Source organism: Canis lupus, chromosome 15 (assembly GCF_048164855.1).
Source record: "Canis lupus baileyi chromosome 15, mCanLup2.hap1, whole genome shotgun sequence".
Lineage (NCBI taxonomy): Eukaryota > Metazoa > Chordata > Mammalia > Carnivora > Canidae > Canis > Canis lupus.
In genome coordinates this window covers 41,947,827-41,962,393 of record NC_132852.1, presented here as the reverse complement: position 1 = coordinate 41,962,393, position 14,567 = coordinate 41,947,827, and the positions used below count along the sequence as shown (strand labels likewise).

General features: G+C 46.4%; 1 protein-coding gene across 5 annotated transcripts in view; it reads left to right on the top strand.

Annotated features, from left to right (window-relative positions):
- The first annotated feature begins 208 nt into the window (after positions 1-208).
- DNAJB6 (DnaJ heat shock protein family (Hsp40) member B6) overlaps positions 209-14,567 on the top strand; it is a 73,500-nt gene continuing 59,141 nt past the window's right edge. For 2 of the 5 annotated variants that reach the window (XM_072776810.1, XM_072776806.1), the window contains exon 1: positions 209-361. The gene's annotated coding sequence lies outside the window, so the exon portion shown is untranslated. Of the gene's footprint in view, positions 362-459; positions 479-779; positions 840-14,567 lie in introns of those variants that run through there. The other 3 variants (XM_072776808.1, XM_072776807.1, XM_072776811.1) reach the window with 3 other exon arrangements.

The following is a 14,567-nucleotide window of genomic DNA, read 5'->3' as shown; positions in this document are numbered from 1 at the left end:
GCCCAGGCTGAGTGTGTGTGACGGCCGCCGCTCGGTGGGGTGGGCGCGGGACAGCACCCCCGGGGGCGCCGGGACGCCGCGGCTGGCCCTTCCCTTCCACCCCCGCCCAAGCCGGGCCTCGACGAACCTTCGGGAACGCGGGCGGGGCGGGGCGCATGCGCGGCGTCAGGGCCGGGCGGAAGTGTACGTCGCCGTGCCGCCGCCGCGTGACGCACTTCCTGTTTGTTGTCGGAGAAAGGAGAGAAAGGAAAGCGCGAGGAGCCGCCGCCGCCGCCGCTGCCAGCGCCGCTGTGCCGGAGCCGAGGGGACCCGGGCCGCCGCCCCGCCGCGCCTCCTGCCCGCCGCCGGCTCCCTGTCCTGGGTGAGCGTCGCCCTCGGGCGGGGGGCGGGCCTGGGACCGGTGTGGGGCCGCGCCGGGGCGGGGGGCTCGGGCCCGGGGTCGGGGATCTGGGGCCTGCCGTGGGGCCGGCCTTCCGAGGTGAGCGTCGGGCTGGGGTGTCTGCGGGCTGCCGGGCCGGGGCCGGGGGCGCGGGCGCGGCGGGTGGGGGTGGCGGGGCCCGGGCCGGCGGTGAGGCCGGGGCGGCGGGGGCGGGCGGCGGGCGTGGGCGTCGGGCTGGGTGCACGGGGGCCCGGCCCGGGGCGGGGCCGGGGTCAGGAGTCGCGGCCCGGGGCGGGGGCGGGCCCCGGGGTCGGGGCGGCCTTCGCCCTTGGTTCGCCCCGCGCCGGCGGTTGGGCCGGGGCTCGGGCGGGGGGCGGGCTGGGCGGGGGCCCCGCCGCGGGAAGGCAGGTTTTTACTCTTCATAAAGCCCCACGTGGATGACCCCAAAGCCAGAGACGAGGTAGGTCTGCAGAGGGTGGCAGTCTGGGGGAGGACGCCCCGAACACGGAGACCAGGAAGCGGCTCCGGGAGACGCGAAGCCGCGTTCCCGGAACTTCCCACTAATTGTTTAAAAGTTTTCGGATGAGCAAAACGCCCGGATCTCACCCAAACAGCCGGTTTGGTCTGTTGCTTCAGAGTGTGTCATGATTTATAGGAGTGAAGTTTACGTCAGCCTGTGCCCAAGGAAGGGGACAATTGAGGCACGGAGGGTAGGTGGCCTACCGTGTGGTCCCGGAAGGTCTTCGAGCGAGCCCGGGGTTGGCTGGGGGGGGGGAGGTTCGGCTCTGGCCGGGACTAGTCGGCTGCCAGCGAGAGGAGGGGTTAGCAAGCCCGTGGAACTTGTTGCTGCTTTTCTGCTGTAATCGTGTCGAATAATGATGCGGGTCCAAATGTTTCCGCACTGTGCTTCCCTCCCGCGTCTCCCAGATACCCCAACCCCCGGTTCCCTGGGAAGTTCATAATGTGCACTTTTAACTACTTTGGGGTTAGTACTTGCGTGTTTGTGTAACAAAAGGATGTGTGGTTTTTATGCATAGTAGCCGGTAAGTGGTGGAATGTTCTGGATAAGGCGCATGGGAGTTGGGGAAGTACATTGGCTTGGTGGGGTGGGCTGAGCCTAAGCCTCAACTTGTTGCTTAGGGTTTGGGACTTAAGGAGCAGTTAGGGGATTTCACAGGAGTTCAGCACCCACTTAAAAAATCTGTGTTTTAAATTTGTTTCCTTGATTTGAGATTGGTGTATTTGAGAGGTTTTTCTGGCTGCGGGACAGACTTATCCGGAGGGCTGGGTGGAGAGCGGTGTTTAATATTCTGAAGACTAAATTATGGACGAGGAATGATAGTACACCTGCAATTAAGTGGCACACAATAGCTTTTGTCTTTCAGCAAGCCCATTATTTTTCGTAGGTGTAAATATTAAGAGTAGAACCATTTTCCTCTGTTTTCACTTTGTTTTTGGACATCTTTATTATTTATTTTAAAGGATGTATATTTTTTAAGATCTTATTTATTTATTCATGAGAGAGAGAGGCATAGGGAGAAGCAGGCTCCATGCAGGGAACCTGATGCGCGACTCGGTCCCAGGACTCCAGGATCACACCCTGGGCCGAAGGCAGACGCTAAACCACTGAGCCACCCAGGGCTCCCCTGTTTTGGACACTTTTAAAACGATTCTACTCCCTACCATTAGTAGTTTCTGACTCGCAAACTCAAAAACCAGGTTGGGGCAGGGGATGGTGTTTGCATATTTTTTAGTTTGTTTTATTTAAGAGGGCACTTTAAAATTCAGTAAGTTTATAATTTTATTTACTTAACTTATTTTAAAGGCTTGCTTTATTTATTGGAGAGAGTGAGCTCAGCAAGGGCAGAGGGAGAAGCAGAGTAGGGAGCCTGCCCTGGGGCTCCATCCCAGATCTCAGGACCCTGGGATCTTGACCAGAGCCATCCAGCCGCCCTTAGTGAGTTATTTTAAATTCACTTTTCAGGGTTGCAGTGTACTACTGTTACCTTGGTGATGTTCTGTTACCTTCCACAGTTGCTGGGACTGCCCATTACAGGTCATCTGCTGTGTTAGTTAAGGGTTGAGGGTGATTGCATGCCTTTTCTGTTGCAGGATGGTAAGGATTAAGTGAATGGAATCAGCCTCTATTTGTAAATTAGAAAGGCTTTTTTTCTTGGAAATCTAAAATTTAGAGTGGGGGTGGTCTGAGAACTCTGGTTTGCTTTAAATTTGTTCAGAACACCACCTAGTGGTGAAATAGGCGTAATTGCAGGTTTATTAGGGAATTTAGGATGGGGACAGTGGCCAACAGGAATTAACAAATGCTGTCGTTTCTATTTGATAAATAAGATTTGTGAGAACTTGAAATTCAGGAGGTAAATGAGAAGAACAGCAAGGTTGGTGAAGATAAGAATAGTGGTAGAAATTATAATGTAGGAATGGAAGGACGATTGACTAATTGTAATCTCTACCTTGACCTCGGCGCTTGAACTCACAACTTTAAGATCAGGAGTCACATGTTCTACCAATTGAATTAGCCAGGTGCCCTGGAAAGACTATTTTATTTTAATTTTTTAAAGATTTTATTTATTTATTCATGGCAGACACAGAGAGAGAGAGAGAGAGAGAGAGAGAGAGAGAGAGAGGCAGAGACACAGGCAGAGGGAGAAACAGGCTCCATGCAGGGAGCCCGACGTGGTACTCAATCCCAGGTCTCCAGGATCACACCCCAGGCTGAAGGCGGCGCTAAACTGCTGGGCCACAGGGGCTGCCCTGGAAAGACTATTTTAAAGCCTAAATGGAGAAAATGACTTATGGATAACTCAGTTTGGAGAAAAAATTTTTTTGACCATTTAGTTTTTTAAAGATTTTATTTATTTATTCATGAGAGACACACAGAGAGAGGCAGAGACAGGCAGAGGGAGAAGCAGGCTCCCTGCAGGGAGCCTGATGTAGGACTCCTGGGACTCCAGGACTAGGACCATGCCCCCGGCCAAAGGCAGGCACTAAACCACTGAGCCACCCAGGGATCCCCCCTTGTATTAATATCCTGCTTAGGAAAAGTAAGTTTAAAAAAATACTTCACTATTACTATTATTTCACTTCATATTTAAGGTGGGGAAAATTAATTTCTGAAAAAAATTATAAACGGGGCACCTGGCTAGTTCCATCAGTGGTGTGCACAACATTTGGTCTCAGTTGTGAGTTGGAGCTGTGTTGGATGTAGAGATTACTGAAAAATGTTGAAAAAAATTATAAAGTAGTTAGGTTTCTTTTTTTTTTTTTAAGATTTTATTTATTTATTCATGAGAGACACAGAAAGAGAGGCAGAGACACAGGTAGAGGGAGGAGAAGCAGGCTCCGTTCAAGGAGCCTGACGTGGGACTTGATCCCAGGAGTTCAGGATCACGTCCTGAGCCAAAGGCAGACGCTCAACCGCTGAGCCACCCAGGCATCCCGGTAGTTACATTTCTAAGGATTGCATTTTATGCCGTAATGGAGAGGAATCTTTTATTTATATACCTCTAATACCTTATTTCAGAAGTCTCTTACTTGGGCATAGCTTGGTTTTCTCTGAAAACTGTTACCCTGACATCAGTCTTAAGTAAGAAAACAAACAATAGCCATTGTGAAAGACTGTGAGGTAGTAGAGCTGCAAGGAGTTTTTGTGTTTGGTTGTATTTGTTTATCAAAATACTCCAGTTATTTTAGGATATTTAAGTTCAGTTGCAAGGATCAGTTGTATTTGGAAAGCTAATTTCTTCAGGTAGCATGTGATTTGTACCCTTTAATTCTCATTCTACTTTTCACCAGCACAGGTGGTTATAGGGCCTTCTGTGTGTTTCTTTAGGGTAGGCCTGGAATCGTCACTTCTGTGCTCTCTTTGTGCCTAAGGCCCACAGTGCTGAGAAAACATGATTTGGGGTGGATCTTTGTCCTGCTTACACTTCGTGTTTCATAATGGAATCCAGACTTCAGGAGAGTTGGGGGCGAAAGTACTCCGTTTGAGTTCACAGGTACCAGGACTGTGTACTTGCTATGTGTCCTGTTTATTTTAACAAAAAGAGCTTAGTTATGTCTGTGAGGGTCTAATAGTTGTTGATTACTGGTTTTGGCGATCAGTGGTCTCAGATCTTGAGTTGAATGGAAATAGTGTCCTTGCTTATTTCAGGAATAGCTGATGGCATATTGGCTCCGTAGGTAAGTAGATGGTCTGTGATAAGCAGTAATAGTTCACGACTGTGTCCCATCTCATGTGTGCAACCCAATTCCCTCCCCTCTCCCGTCCCCCAGCCATGTATTCTGGGAATTCTCACGTAACAAAGTGACATATAGGAAACTTCTCCAGATTTATTAATTTATTATTAAAGGTCTTGCCTGCTTCCATTCCATTAAGCAAATTGCATTGCCCTAAATTAGCTTGATGCCATACAAGAATAAACATTTAAAAAGATGGTTTCTTGGGGCGCCTGGCTGGCTCAGTCCATAGGGCATGTGACTGTTAGTCTTGGATTGGTTGTAAGTTCAAGCCCCATGTTGGGTATAGAGATTACTTAAAATCTTAAGAAAGAAATGAGAATGTTCTTTTAATTTTTTTTTTTTTTTAAAGATTTTACTTATTTGAGAGAGAGAGATTGCACGAGTGGGGAGGAGAGGGTGAAGGAGGCTCACTGCTGAGCAGGGAGCCCAGTGTGGGGCTCGATCCCAGGACCCCAGGACCACGACCTGAACTGAAGGCAGACACCCAACCAACTGAGCCACTCAGATGCCCCATAAAAATGGTTTCTTTACAGTTACCTCTTTTTTGAGTTAATAGAAGTAATGAGTATTTTGATTTGCTGGGTTTTTAAGCTAAAGCTAGGAAATGTGTTAAATGGATATATATGACCTTTCGCTGGAATTATGTTATAACAATGTATAATGAGCGGCAGTCTGTGGGTGGATAAGAAGAAAAGGCATTGTGCAAGGAGGGTTTTCTCCCTTCCCGAACATTTTCAGCATTTAGTCTCATAGGTTGGAAAGGAACAAAGGAGGTTTTTGTTTTGCAAGCAGAGCAAGGTTTCTTAGATGTTAGGTGAAGAGGTATTTGCGAAAGGTCTTATGGAAAGATGGTCACTTCTGCCCAGTAACATCTTACGTGGTAGTTGGCCAGTATTTGGGATATGGAATAACAACATCCTGGAATGTGGAGGGGTCTAAGTCATCCACTAGGCTTGAGGATCTTGACTCAGGGATAGTCTGTAGAGGTCTGAGAGGCTAACATATAGCAGTCATGTTGGGCACATACTTTTTTTTTTTTTTTTTTTTAAAGATTTTATTCATTTACTCATGACAGACACAGAGAGGCAGAGACATAGGCAGAGGGAGAAGCAGGCTCCATGCAGGGAGCCTGACGTGGGACTCGATCTCGAGTCTCCAGGATCACACCCTGGGCTGAAGGCGGCACTAAACTGCTGGGCCGCCAGGGCAAGGCACATACATTCTTGAGTTTTTTTTTCTCCTTTAGAAAAAGCAAAACCAAGGTTTCGTAACTGAAGGGGGCCAACTAGGCTGTGCAGAAAACTTGCTTTTTTAGAGCTAACTCCTCCTGGAGCACCTCACATAGCTCATCAGATAACTGATGTATTTATAGTCAAAGCTGATAGTAGAGAAGTTTCAGGGACGAGAGTACAGGGAAGCCAAGCAGTGCCTCCTAAATCACATGAAGCTCTTTGGGTAAAGGGGATATCGAGATGGATCTGATCCCACCTTTTCTCTGAGGCCAACCTTCATTGCTGTTTCCTCATCTTTGCCTTATCCCCTGCAGATCATTTGTTTCTGCAGCTAGTTTCTGGGGCCAGGTGGGGGAAGGTGGTATTTGGAGAGGGATAGTAATTTTGTACTGGCTTAGCTGTGTCCTTGGATAATTTGTTATATTTCACTTACATCTTTGTTGTGGAGCAAGAGTGTTCTTTCTGTAGTTAGAACTTTTCTTTTTCTGCAGACTGTTTTGCCTGCAGTTGAATATTTTTTTTAAAGATTTTTTTATTTATTCATGAGAGACACAGAGGCAGGCAGAGACATAGGCAGAGGGAGAAGCAGGTTCCATGCAGGGAGCCTGATATGGAACTCGATCCGGGGACCGTGGGATCATGCCCTGAGCCAAAGGCAGATGCTCAACCGCTGAGCCATCCAGGCATCCCAGTTGAGGAGTATTTGATTCAAGGGGCTGTATCCTTAGAGATCATGTATTTAGAGAAGAATGAAGTGGCTAGATTGATCAGAGGAAGTCTTAAAGTGAATAAGGTGAGCTTTTGAAGGTAACCAAGAGGTTCGAGAACCTGTAAAGTGCCTTTCTGGTACTTTTTCAATGATACATAGAAATAGAAGTCAGTAAAGGCAGTTTGGATGGATATTCTACGTAATTTTTTCTCTTGATAGTAAAGGGGAAATTTCAGACACTTAGGAAAAATGACGAGACTTATTTTACCCAGAATTCTGCTTGTAGTCCAGAATGCTCTAGTAATAAAACTTGTAAATAAAGATGGCTTAATTCTTCTGTAGAGTAATTGTAAGAGATGATGGTAGCTGACTTCACTTTGGGAATCAGACCTGTGTTTTGGTATCAAGGTTATGGTATGTGGGTTCAAGTAGCAAGCAACTATAGGGAAGTGGGTACTTGAGCTACTAGCCTTCACTCCTAGGAAGCATCTTGGGTACTGAGTATGTTTATACTTTCATTCATTTGTTGTGATTGTAGTCTCCATGGAAAAAGTGAGAGTCTTAATGGGCAGGCTTGGACACTTAGGAGTTAGATGAGAGAGACCCTTAATCCAAAAGCTGAAAGGAGAAGGTGTTCACACTTAGTGGGCTGGTATGTTGTGAGGACTGATTTTACTCCGCAGCTGTATCCTCAGAGGAGCCAAAGACCACACAACTCGTCTCTTGTTGACAGGACTGTGGACGCATAACCTAGGTGACATGGGAAGTCCTCTTTCCAGAGAGAAACTAGTCCATGATCATTTGGGTACAGTGAATTGGATGAGAAGATGAGATTAGAATGTATGATACCTGGCATATGTTGGGTATGCAATAACATTTTATTTTATTTATTTTTTATTTTTTTTTAAAGATTTTATTTTATTTATTCATGAGAGACAGAGAGAGGGAGGCAGAGACACAGGCAAAGGGAGAAGCAGGCTCCATTCAGGGAGCCCGACATGGGACTCGATCCCGGGTCTCCAGGATCACGCCCTGGGCTGAAGGCGGTGCTAAACCACTGAGCCATCCAGGGATTCCCTGCAATAACATTTTAATATTTTGCCAATTTGGTTTAGTCAGAATTCATTCTGGTAAGTAGACCGGCAACCTTGGATTTGCATTCTGTTTTTTTTTTTTAAGATTTTAAAATTTATTTCAGAGAGCATGGGGGGGGGGGTGGCCCAGAGGGAGAAGCAGAGTCTCCGCTGAGCAGGGACTCCCCCACCTCCCCAGTAGAGAGTTCTGATCTCTGGGATCCCTGGATCACAACTGGATTCAGCAGATGCCTCACCTACTGAGCGCCCCCCAGGTTTGCATTCTACGTGAATATTTGTATGGATCACCTACCTGAGGTACTTTTTTTAAAGTGCAAATTCACAGGCTCATGTAGTATTAGGGGAGATAGCATCTTCTGGATCAGGCCTAAGAATCCTCAATTAGATGTTTTTCTTTCCCCACGAATATGAGGTCACAGTGGACCGCAGTATGGTACTGCTGCTTGGGGCCCCTGTGTGGCTGGTTCTGGTGCCTGCCCTGTGCTTTCCCTGACTCATTTCAGAGTCTGAGTTGCCCTCCATCTCACGTGGGTAGGAGCACTCTGAGTTGACTGACCACTTTTTTCAGCCCTAGCAACATGTACCCACTTGATGAGTATTCCCATGTTGAAGCAACGGATATTAGGAGACAAAGCTTGGCTTCTAGTGGTCTCTGTGATTTGGTTTTAAAAAGTCACAAACACCAACCATTAGGTAGAAAAATGGGCAAACGATGCAGATTCAGTCGTTCAGTGGAAGCACATCAGATAGCTCTTGAATATGAAAAGTTGCTTCTTTTTGTGGATGCAGAACAGAGCGGGCTTCACTTAATCGGTTGGAAAGGTGTTGTTTCTGAGCTCCTGAGCCCGGGTAGGGTGTAAATTGGTGCAGCCTCCCCAGAACCCAGATAGGCAGTGTCTTACACATTTTTCTGAGGTAGAAATTCCTACACCGGACCTCTTGAGATACTTGTGTGGCACTGTGGTGGTGACGAGGGCGGCCTCTGCATGGTGGGCCTGGGGCTGATTTGGACTCCTGGTGCGCCACCACTGTGGTGCATGACTCTGGACCTCAGACTTCCTGACACAGCAACAGGGACAGCGGTCCTGGCTTCCTGGTGCCTGAGCACATGCTGGACACAGGATGGGCTCAAGTGTTAGCTGTGTCAGGGTGTTTGCGTATCCACAGTGCCTGTTGCCCTGTAAAAGGGGAAACTGGCCTGTACGTGTTTGTTCTGAAACTGCCCTGCCAGTGTCTGAGCCACTGTAGGGCCTCTTCCCTGGAAGCTGGGTGTACAGGCCTGTGGCCTGCTTTCCAGCTGACCCTTAATTCTGCTATTGTTGCCTCTGCTTCCATATTTTTTTTCTTTCTTGTACTACATATATTTTTTTTATTTTGGTCATTTAATCCTGAATTTTTTTTTTGAGATAAAATTAGTATGTAATGTATGTTTTTGGTGTATGTGTAGGTGTTGCACATTTGTATAGTGTAGTGTGATTATAGCTGTAGTTAATACCTTTATGAGGATACATTGTTATCTTTGTATATTTTTATACCTTATAATGTTCTCCTCAGATTCAACTTGGGTGCTTTACGTAAAGTTTAAAGTTTAAATAGATGCTATTTTAAATGGCTTTCACTGCCTCGATTTAGCCTTGTAGGCAGCAGGTGCATTCAAGTCATACACATGTTGTTTGGCTGAACACAGATTGGGAAGAAATGGTTTTAGAAATGCCTTTCCAGCTTTAGCACAAAAAATTGACCTTAGGAAAGTAGCTAGTGATGGTCTCTGTAGAGTCCTCAGTGTGTTACGGACCCACGGAATGTGAAAAAGATCATATCATGGTCATAGACTAAGTGGCAGCCAATCAGAATGTTTGCTAATTTGCTAATAAGTCTCCCTAAAAATGAAACCGTTGGAAGATTTAATTAGGGAATACAAACTCTTTATGCACCAGCATTTATATTACTGAGTATAAGATACTGAGTTTTCAGCTTACTCACCTGTTGGAATGTGAAGGAACTTTGGTAGTTTCCTGAGGTTCTGTAGTGCAGAGTAACTCTGTACCCATTCAGTAAGCCTCGTAATTTGCCAGGGAGTGGATTACTGAGCTCATAAAGGTAACATGGTGTGGGTTCTGCCCTCAAGGAGCCTATGGATATGATAAAGTGATAAATGTTATATAAGATCCAATCCACGGTCAAGAGGGCTACTCATAAGTGTGTCCTCAGGTGAGGAGGTAACCTTGACTTCAGATATGGATGAGGAGTGCACCTGTGAGGGGCACAGAGCAAGAGTTCCAGGCAGAGGATACACTCAGGCCAGAGTGCAGACAGGAAGTGAAGTCTGCTTTGCACAGAGGATGAAATCTGGATGCCAGCCTTTGATGCCGTTTTCCATCTAAGATGATGGGTGTGATGGGTTTTTGCTACTAAAGTAATGAAACTTACTGCATCCAAGTTGTTTTAGAAAAAATAATTAGCATTTTTAACTTATGGGTTTTGTGGATATTACATGTACCCACTTGCAAATCAATTTTTAAAAATGTTAAAAAAAAGTAAAGATGATCGGCATGAAAAGTACAAATCAGACCAGAAATCGGTAAAGTTTGTTAAATGGGAACCCTTGAAGGGTTTGCATGGGTCTCAGCCCTGCCCACTGTGGTTATAGCTGTATAGCTGTGGTGGTTCTGTGGTGGGCTCAAGACAGGTGGGGAGAGGTGAAAGGGGGGAGGGGATGGGGTGGGGAGGCAGGGGCGGTAACTGGTGGCTCTTGGTGATTGGTTAAGGCGGGCTGAGAATGGGATGGGTCAGTCACAGGAGATTGTGTCCAGATTTGAGAGTGCTTTGTTCAGGCCATTGAGGTCCACAGTGACTGTTGATTCAGTTGGATTAACCTCTAAAATTGTCACTGTTCATCTTTTTTGCCTCATTGTTGCTGCTTTTGTCTTGTACACATTTTCTGCATTTTGTAGTTTTAATTGAACATTTTATGTGAATTCTTTTTAGAATTCTTTTTAGAATTCTTCCTGGTTGCCCTGGAGTCTGCAGTGTATATTTACAACTAACAAGTGCACAGTCACGTGACCCTACAATGCTGTGGTAGTGTAGGTGCCTTAGGACTGCAGTTCCTAATTCCCTCCTGCCTTGTGGAGTTGTGTTCATTTCATTTAGATGGGAGCACGGTTTGCACAGAAGCATACATAATATGTTGTTGCTGTTACTTGAACTGTTCTCTTTTGCACCAATTAAGAATAAGAAAAAGTTGGGAAGTCTGGGTGGCTCAGTGGTTGAGCCCTAGTGGTTGAGCCATCTGCCTTTGGCTCAGGTCCTGATCCCAGGGATGAGTCTCGCATTGGGCTCCCTACCAGGAGCCTACTTCTCTCTCTGCCTGTGTCTCTGCCTCTCTCTGTGTGTCTCTCATGAATAAATAAGTGAAATCTTAACAAAAAACAGGGGATCCCTGGGTGGTTCAGTGGTTTAGCACCTGCCTTGGTTCGGCCCGGGGTGTGATCCTGGAGTCCCTGGATCAAGTCCCACATTGGGTTCCCTGCATGGAGCCTGCTTCTCCCTCTGCCTGTGTCTCTGCCCCCCCCCCCCCCCCCCCGCGCCTCTCATGAATAAATAAAGTCTTAAAAGAAAGTTAAAAAACAAAAAATAACCAAAAAACACCCAACCATTAAAAAAAAGTTTTATTTTATATCCACTTAAAAAAATATTTTATTTATGAGAGACTTAGAGGCAGAGACACAGGCAGAGGAAGAAGCAGGCTCCACGCATGGAGCCCGATGTGGGACTGGATCCTGAGTCTCCAGGACCAGGCCCTGGGCTGAAGGCGGTGCTACACCACTGAGCCACCCGGGCCGCCCCTATATCCACTTTTCTCTGATGCTCATTACATAGATCTGCATTGATCAGTTTTTGTCCTACCCTTTTCCTTCTCTTTGGAGGACTTCAAATATTTCTTGTTGGGCAGATCTACTGGCAACAAGTACCCTCAATTGTTGGTCAGAAAAAGTCTTCACTTTTGAAGGGTAGTTTTACAGGCTGCAGCACTGGAGGTTGGTCCCCTACCCCCGGTAAAAATACTTCACTCCTTTCTTTCTTGCATGGATGCCATTCTTACAGTTTTTTCCTTAGAGGTAAGGTGTTTTTTTAAATCCCTCTGGCTGCTTTCAAGATTTTTTGGTCTTTGATTTTCTGAAGTTTCAGTGCAATATGTGGATGCACAGCTTTTTGGCATTTATCCCACATGGTGTTATCTCATCTCAGATGTGTGGTTTGGTGCCTGATGTGAATTTGGAGAAAATTGTCAGTCATTTATTGCTTCAGGGTTGGTTGATGCCTCAGAGCACTGTCTCCACTTCTTCCTTCTGCTCTGGCACTCCCTCGACCTGTCCTGCACTCTGCTAAGCTGTCCCACAGCTTGTTGGTATCCTGTTGCCTGCTTTCCCCCTTGTTTTCCAGTGTTATAAGTTTCTAACCTTCTGTTGTATTCCCCAGCCAGGTCCAGTTTACTAATGATAATGAGCTCACCTAATTTCTACTGGGCTTTTGGTCCCTGGCATTTCTTTTTGACTCCTAGAATTTTCACCTCTGCCTGCATTCCTCATCTGTTCTAGCATAGGGTCTACATTTGGCATTTAAGCTTTTAGTGTAATAATCCTAGTTTTACCAAATTCTTGGTTTGATGATTCCAGTCTTCCTGCTGTGTCTGCTTAGGCTTGTCAGACTGGGTCTCACCATTTAGTGTGCCTTGTAATGTTTAAGGGTGGGCATGATGTACCAGCCCAAGGAGGACCGCCACCCACAGGTCTTTGCCATGTGAGGCCAGGTGGGGGAAGGGGGTGGTTTCCGCCCCCCCCCCCCCCCCCCAGTAGGTGTCAGTCTACTGTCGGCTCACTTCACTGGTGCTTTCCAGTCCGCGCCGCCATCATGTCCCACCCAGGCCAGACAGGAGGCCAGGACCACAGTCGGGTATTTCCCTGCCCCCAGGTGGGTTGGGCTTTGGTAAAATGGTTTCCTCTGACGGTAGATCTCGAGAAGAACAGGAAATTTTGGTATTTTTAAATGGTTCTTTCCCCCTTCCCTTGCCTAAAGCACCAGCGTGTTTTTGTTCCCATGTTTCCTGGGAGGGCTTGGTAGAGCTCCTGGATGTGAAACTTCAGAGGGCATGTTAACTCAGCCTTGTCCTCCTGTCCACACGAAGCTGCTAGCAGTCCACCCTAATGACACTTCAATGTCCCTACCCTTCACTGCTTCCTGTGGAGGGGTCTACTGTGCAAATTGTGGTCTTGTCCACCTGTGTTTCTAGTGTGGGGACATACTTTTGTTGGCAGATGTCAAAAGAGCTATTGATTTCTCAGTTGAACCTTTTACTCATGAGGATGGCGTGGTGACTACTTTGGTTCTTATGTGCTGGGCTGGAAACTAGAAGTTCTTGTATTTTTTTTTTTATATTTTAAAAATCATTTAAATTAATTTTGCTTAGTTCTTGTGTGTGTGTTTTATTTTATTTTATTTTATTTTATTTTTTTTAAATTTTTTTTTAAATTTTATTTATTTATGATAGTCATATATATATATATAGAGAGAGGCAGAGACATAGGCAGAGGGAGAAGCAGGCTCCATGCACCGGGAGCCTGACGTGGGATTCGATCCGGGGTCTCCAGGATCGCACCCTGGGCCAAAGGCAGGCGCCAAACCACTGCGCCACCCAGGGATCCCTTGTGTGTGTGTTTTAAAGATTTTATTTATTCATGAGAGACCGACCGAGAGAGAGAGAGAGAGAGAGAGAGAGAGAGAGAGAGAGAGAGGCAGAAACACAGGCAGAGGGAGAAGCAGGCTCCATGCAGGGAGCCCGATGTGGGACTCGATTCCCGGTCTCCAGGATCACACCCTGGGCTGTAGGCGGCACTAAACCACTGAGCCACCGGGGCTGCCCAGTTCTTGTGTTTTTAAGCAAAATTTTTATGTAGGTTTCAGGAGGAGAGAAAGTAAAATAGGTCTGTTTTATGTATGAAACCTATATGTTTATCTCAAAAGATGTTGACCTTATGGATTTATCCTGACACCCTCACATACCCATTGAGATGAACTGGGCACAGAGAGACACAGTCCGCTTGGTGCAGGCACAGCCATCATCTCCATATATAGATTTTGCAGCATTTGTAGTGTAGGTGCTGGGGCAAGAACACTTTCATAGTAACTTGCTTTCAACTGTTTTGTTAGTCTGATACTGGTAAACTGGTCAAGGGGCTGAAAGACTTAGGGATGACGTCTACACTTATAACTACCACCCCGTCTCCTATGCTGTAGATACATTCACCATAGATGTACCTTGAGATATTCATAATTACTGTATGAAACCATACTGATGGGCAAGCACCTACAAATATTTTTAATCCTGTCATTGGAAACCTATATGCGTGCATGCATACATACATTTATTTATTTATTTAGATTTTATTTATCTGTCATGAGAGGCACACAGGCAGAGACACAGGCAGAGGGAGAAGCAGGCTCCATGCAGGGAGCCTGATGTGGGACTTGATCCTGGGTCTCCAGGGTCATGCCCTGGGCTGGAGGCAGTGCTAAATGGCAAAGCCACCCTAGCTGCCTGGAAACTTTACTTATTTATTTAAGGTTTTAATTATTTGTGTGAGAGAGGCAGAGACATAGGCAGAAGGAGAAGCAGTCTCCCCTCAGGGAGCCTGATGGGCTTGATCCCAGGATCCCAGGACCCCGGGATCACGACCTGAGCCAAAGGCAGGGGCTCAACCACTGAGCCATCCAGGTGTCCCTATTTTTGGTTTTAATGTACATAATAGTTTAGGTATGTAATTTTTAATACATATCATGATGTGTATTGGGGAGGTATAACTTAATTTTCCTACTGATGTGGTACTCACTTG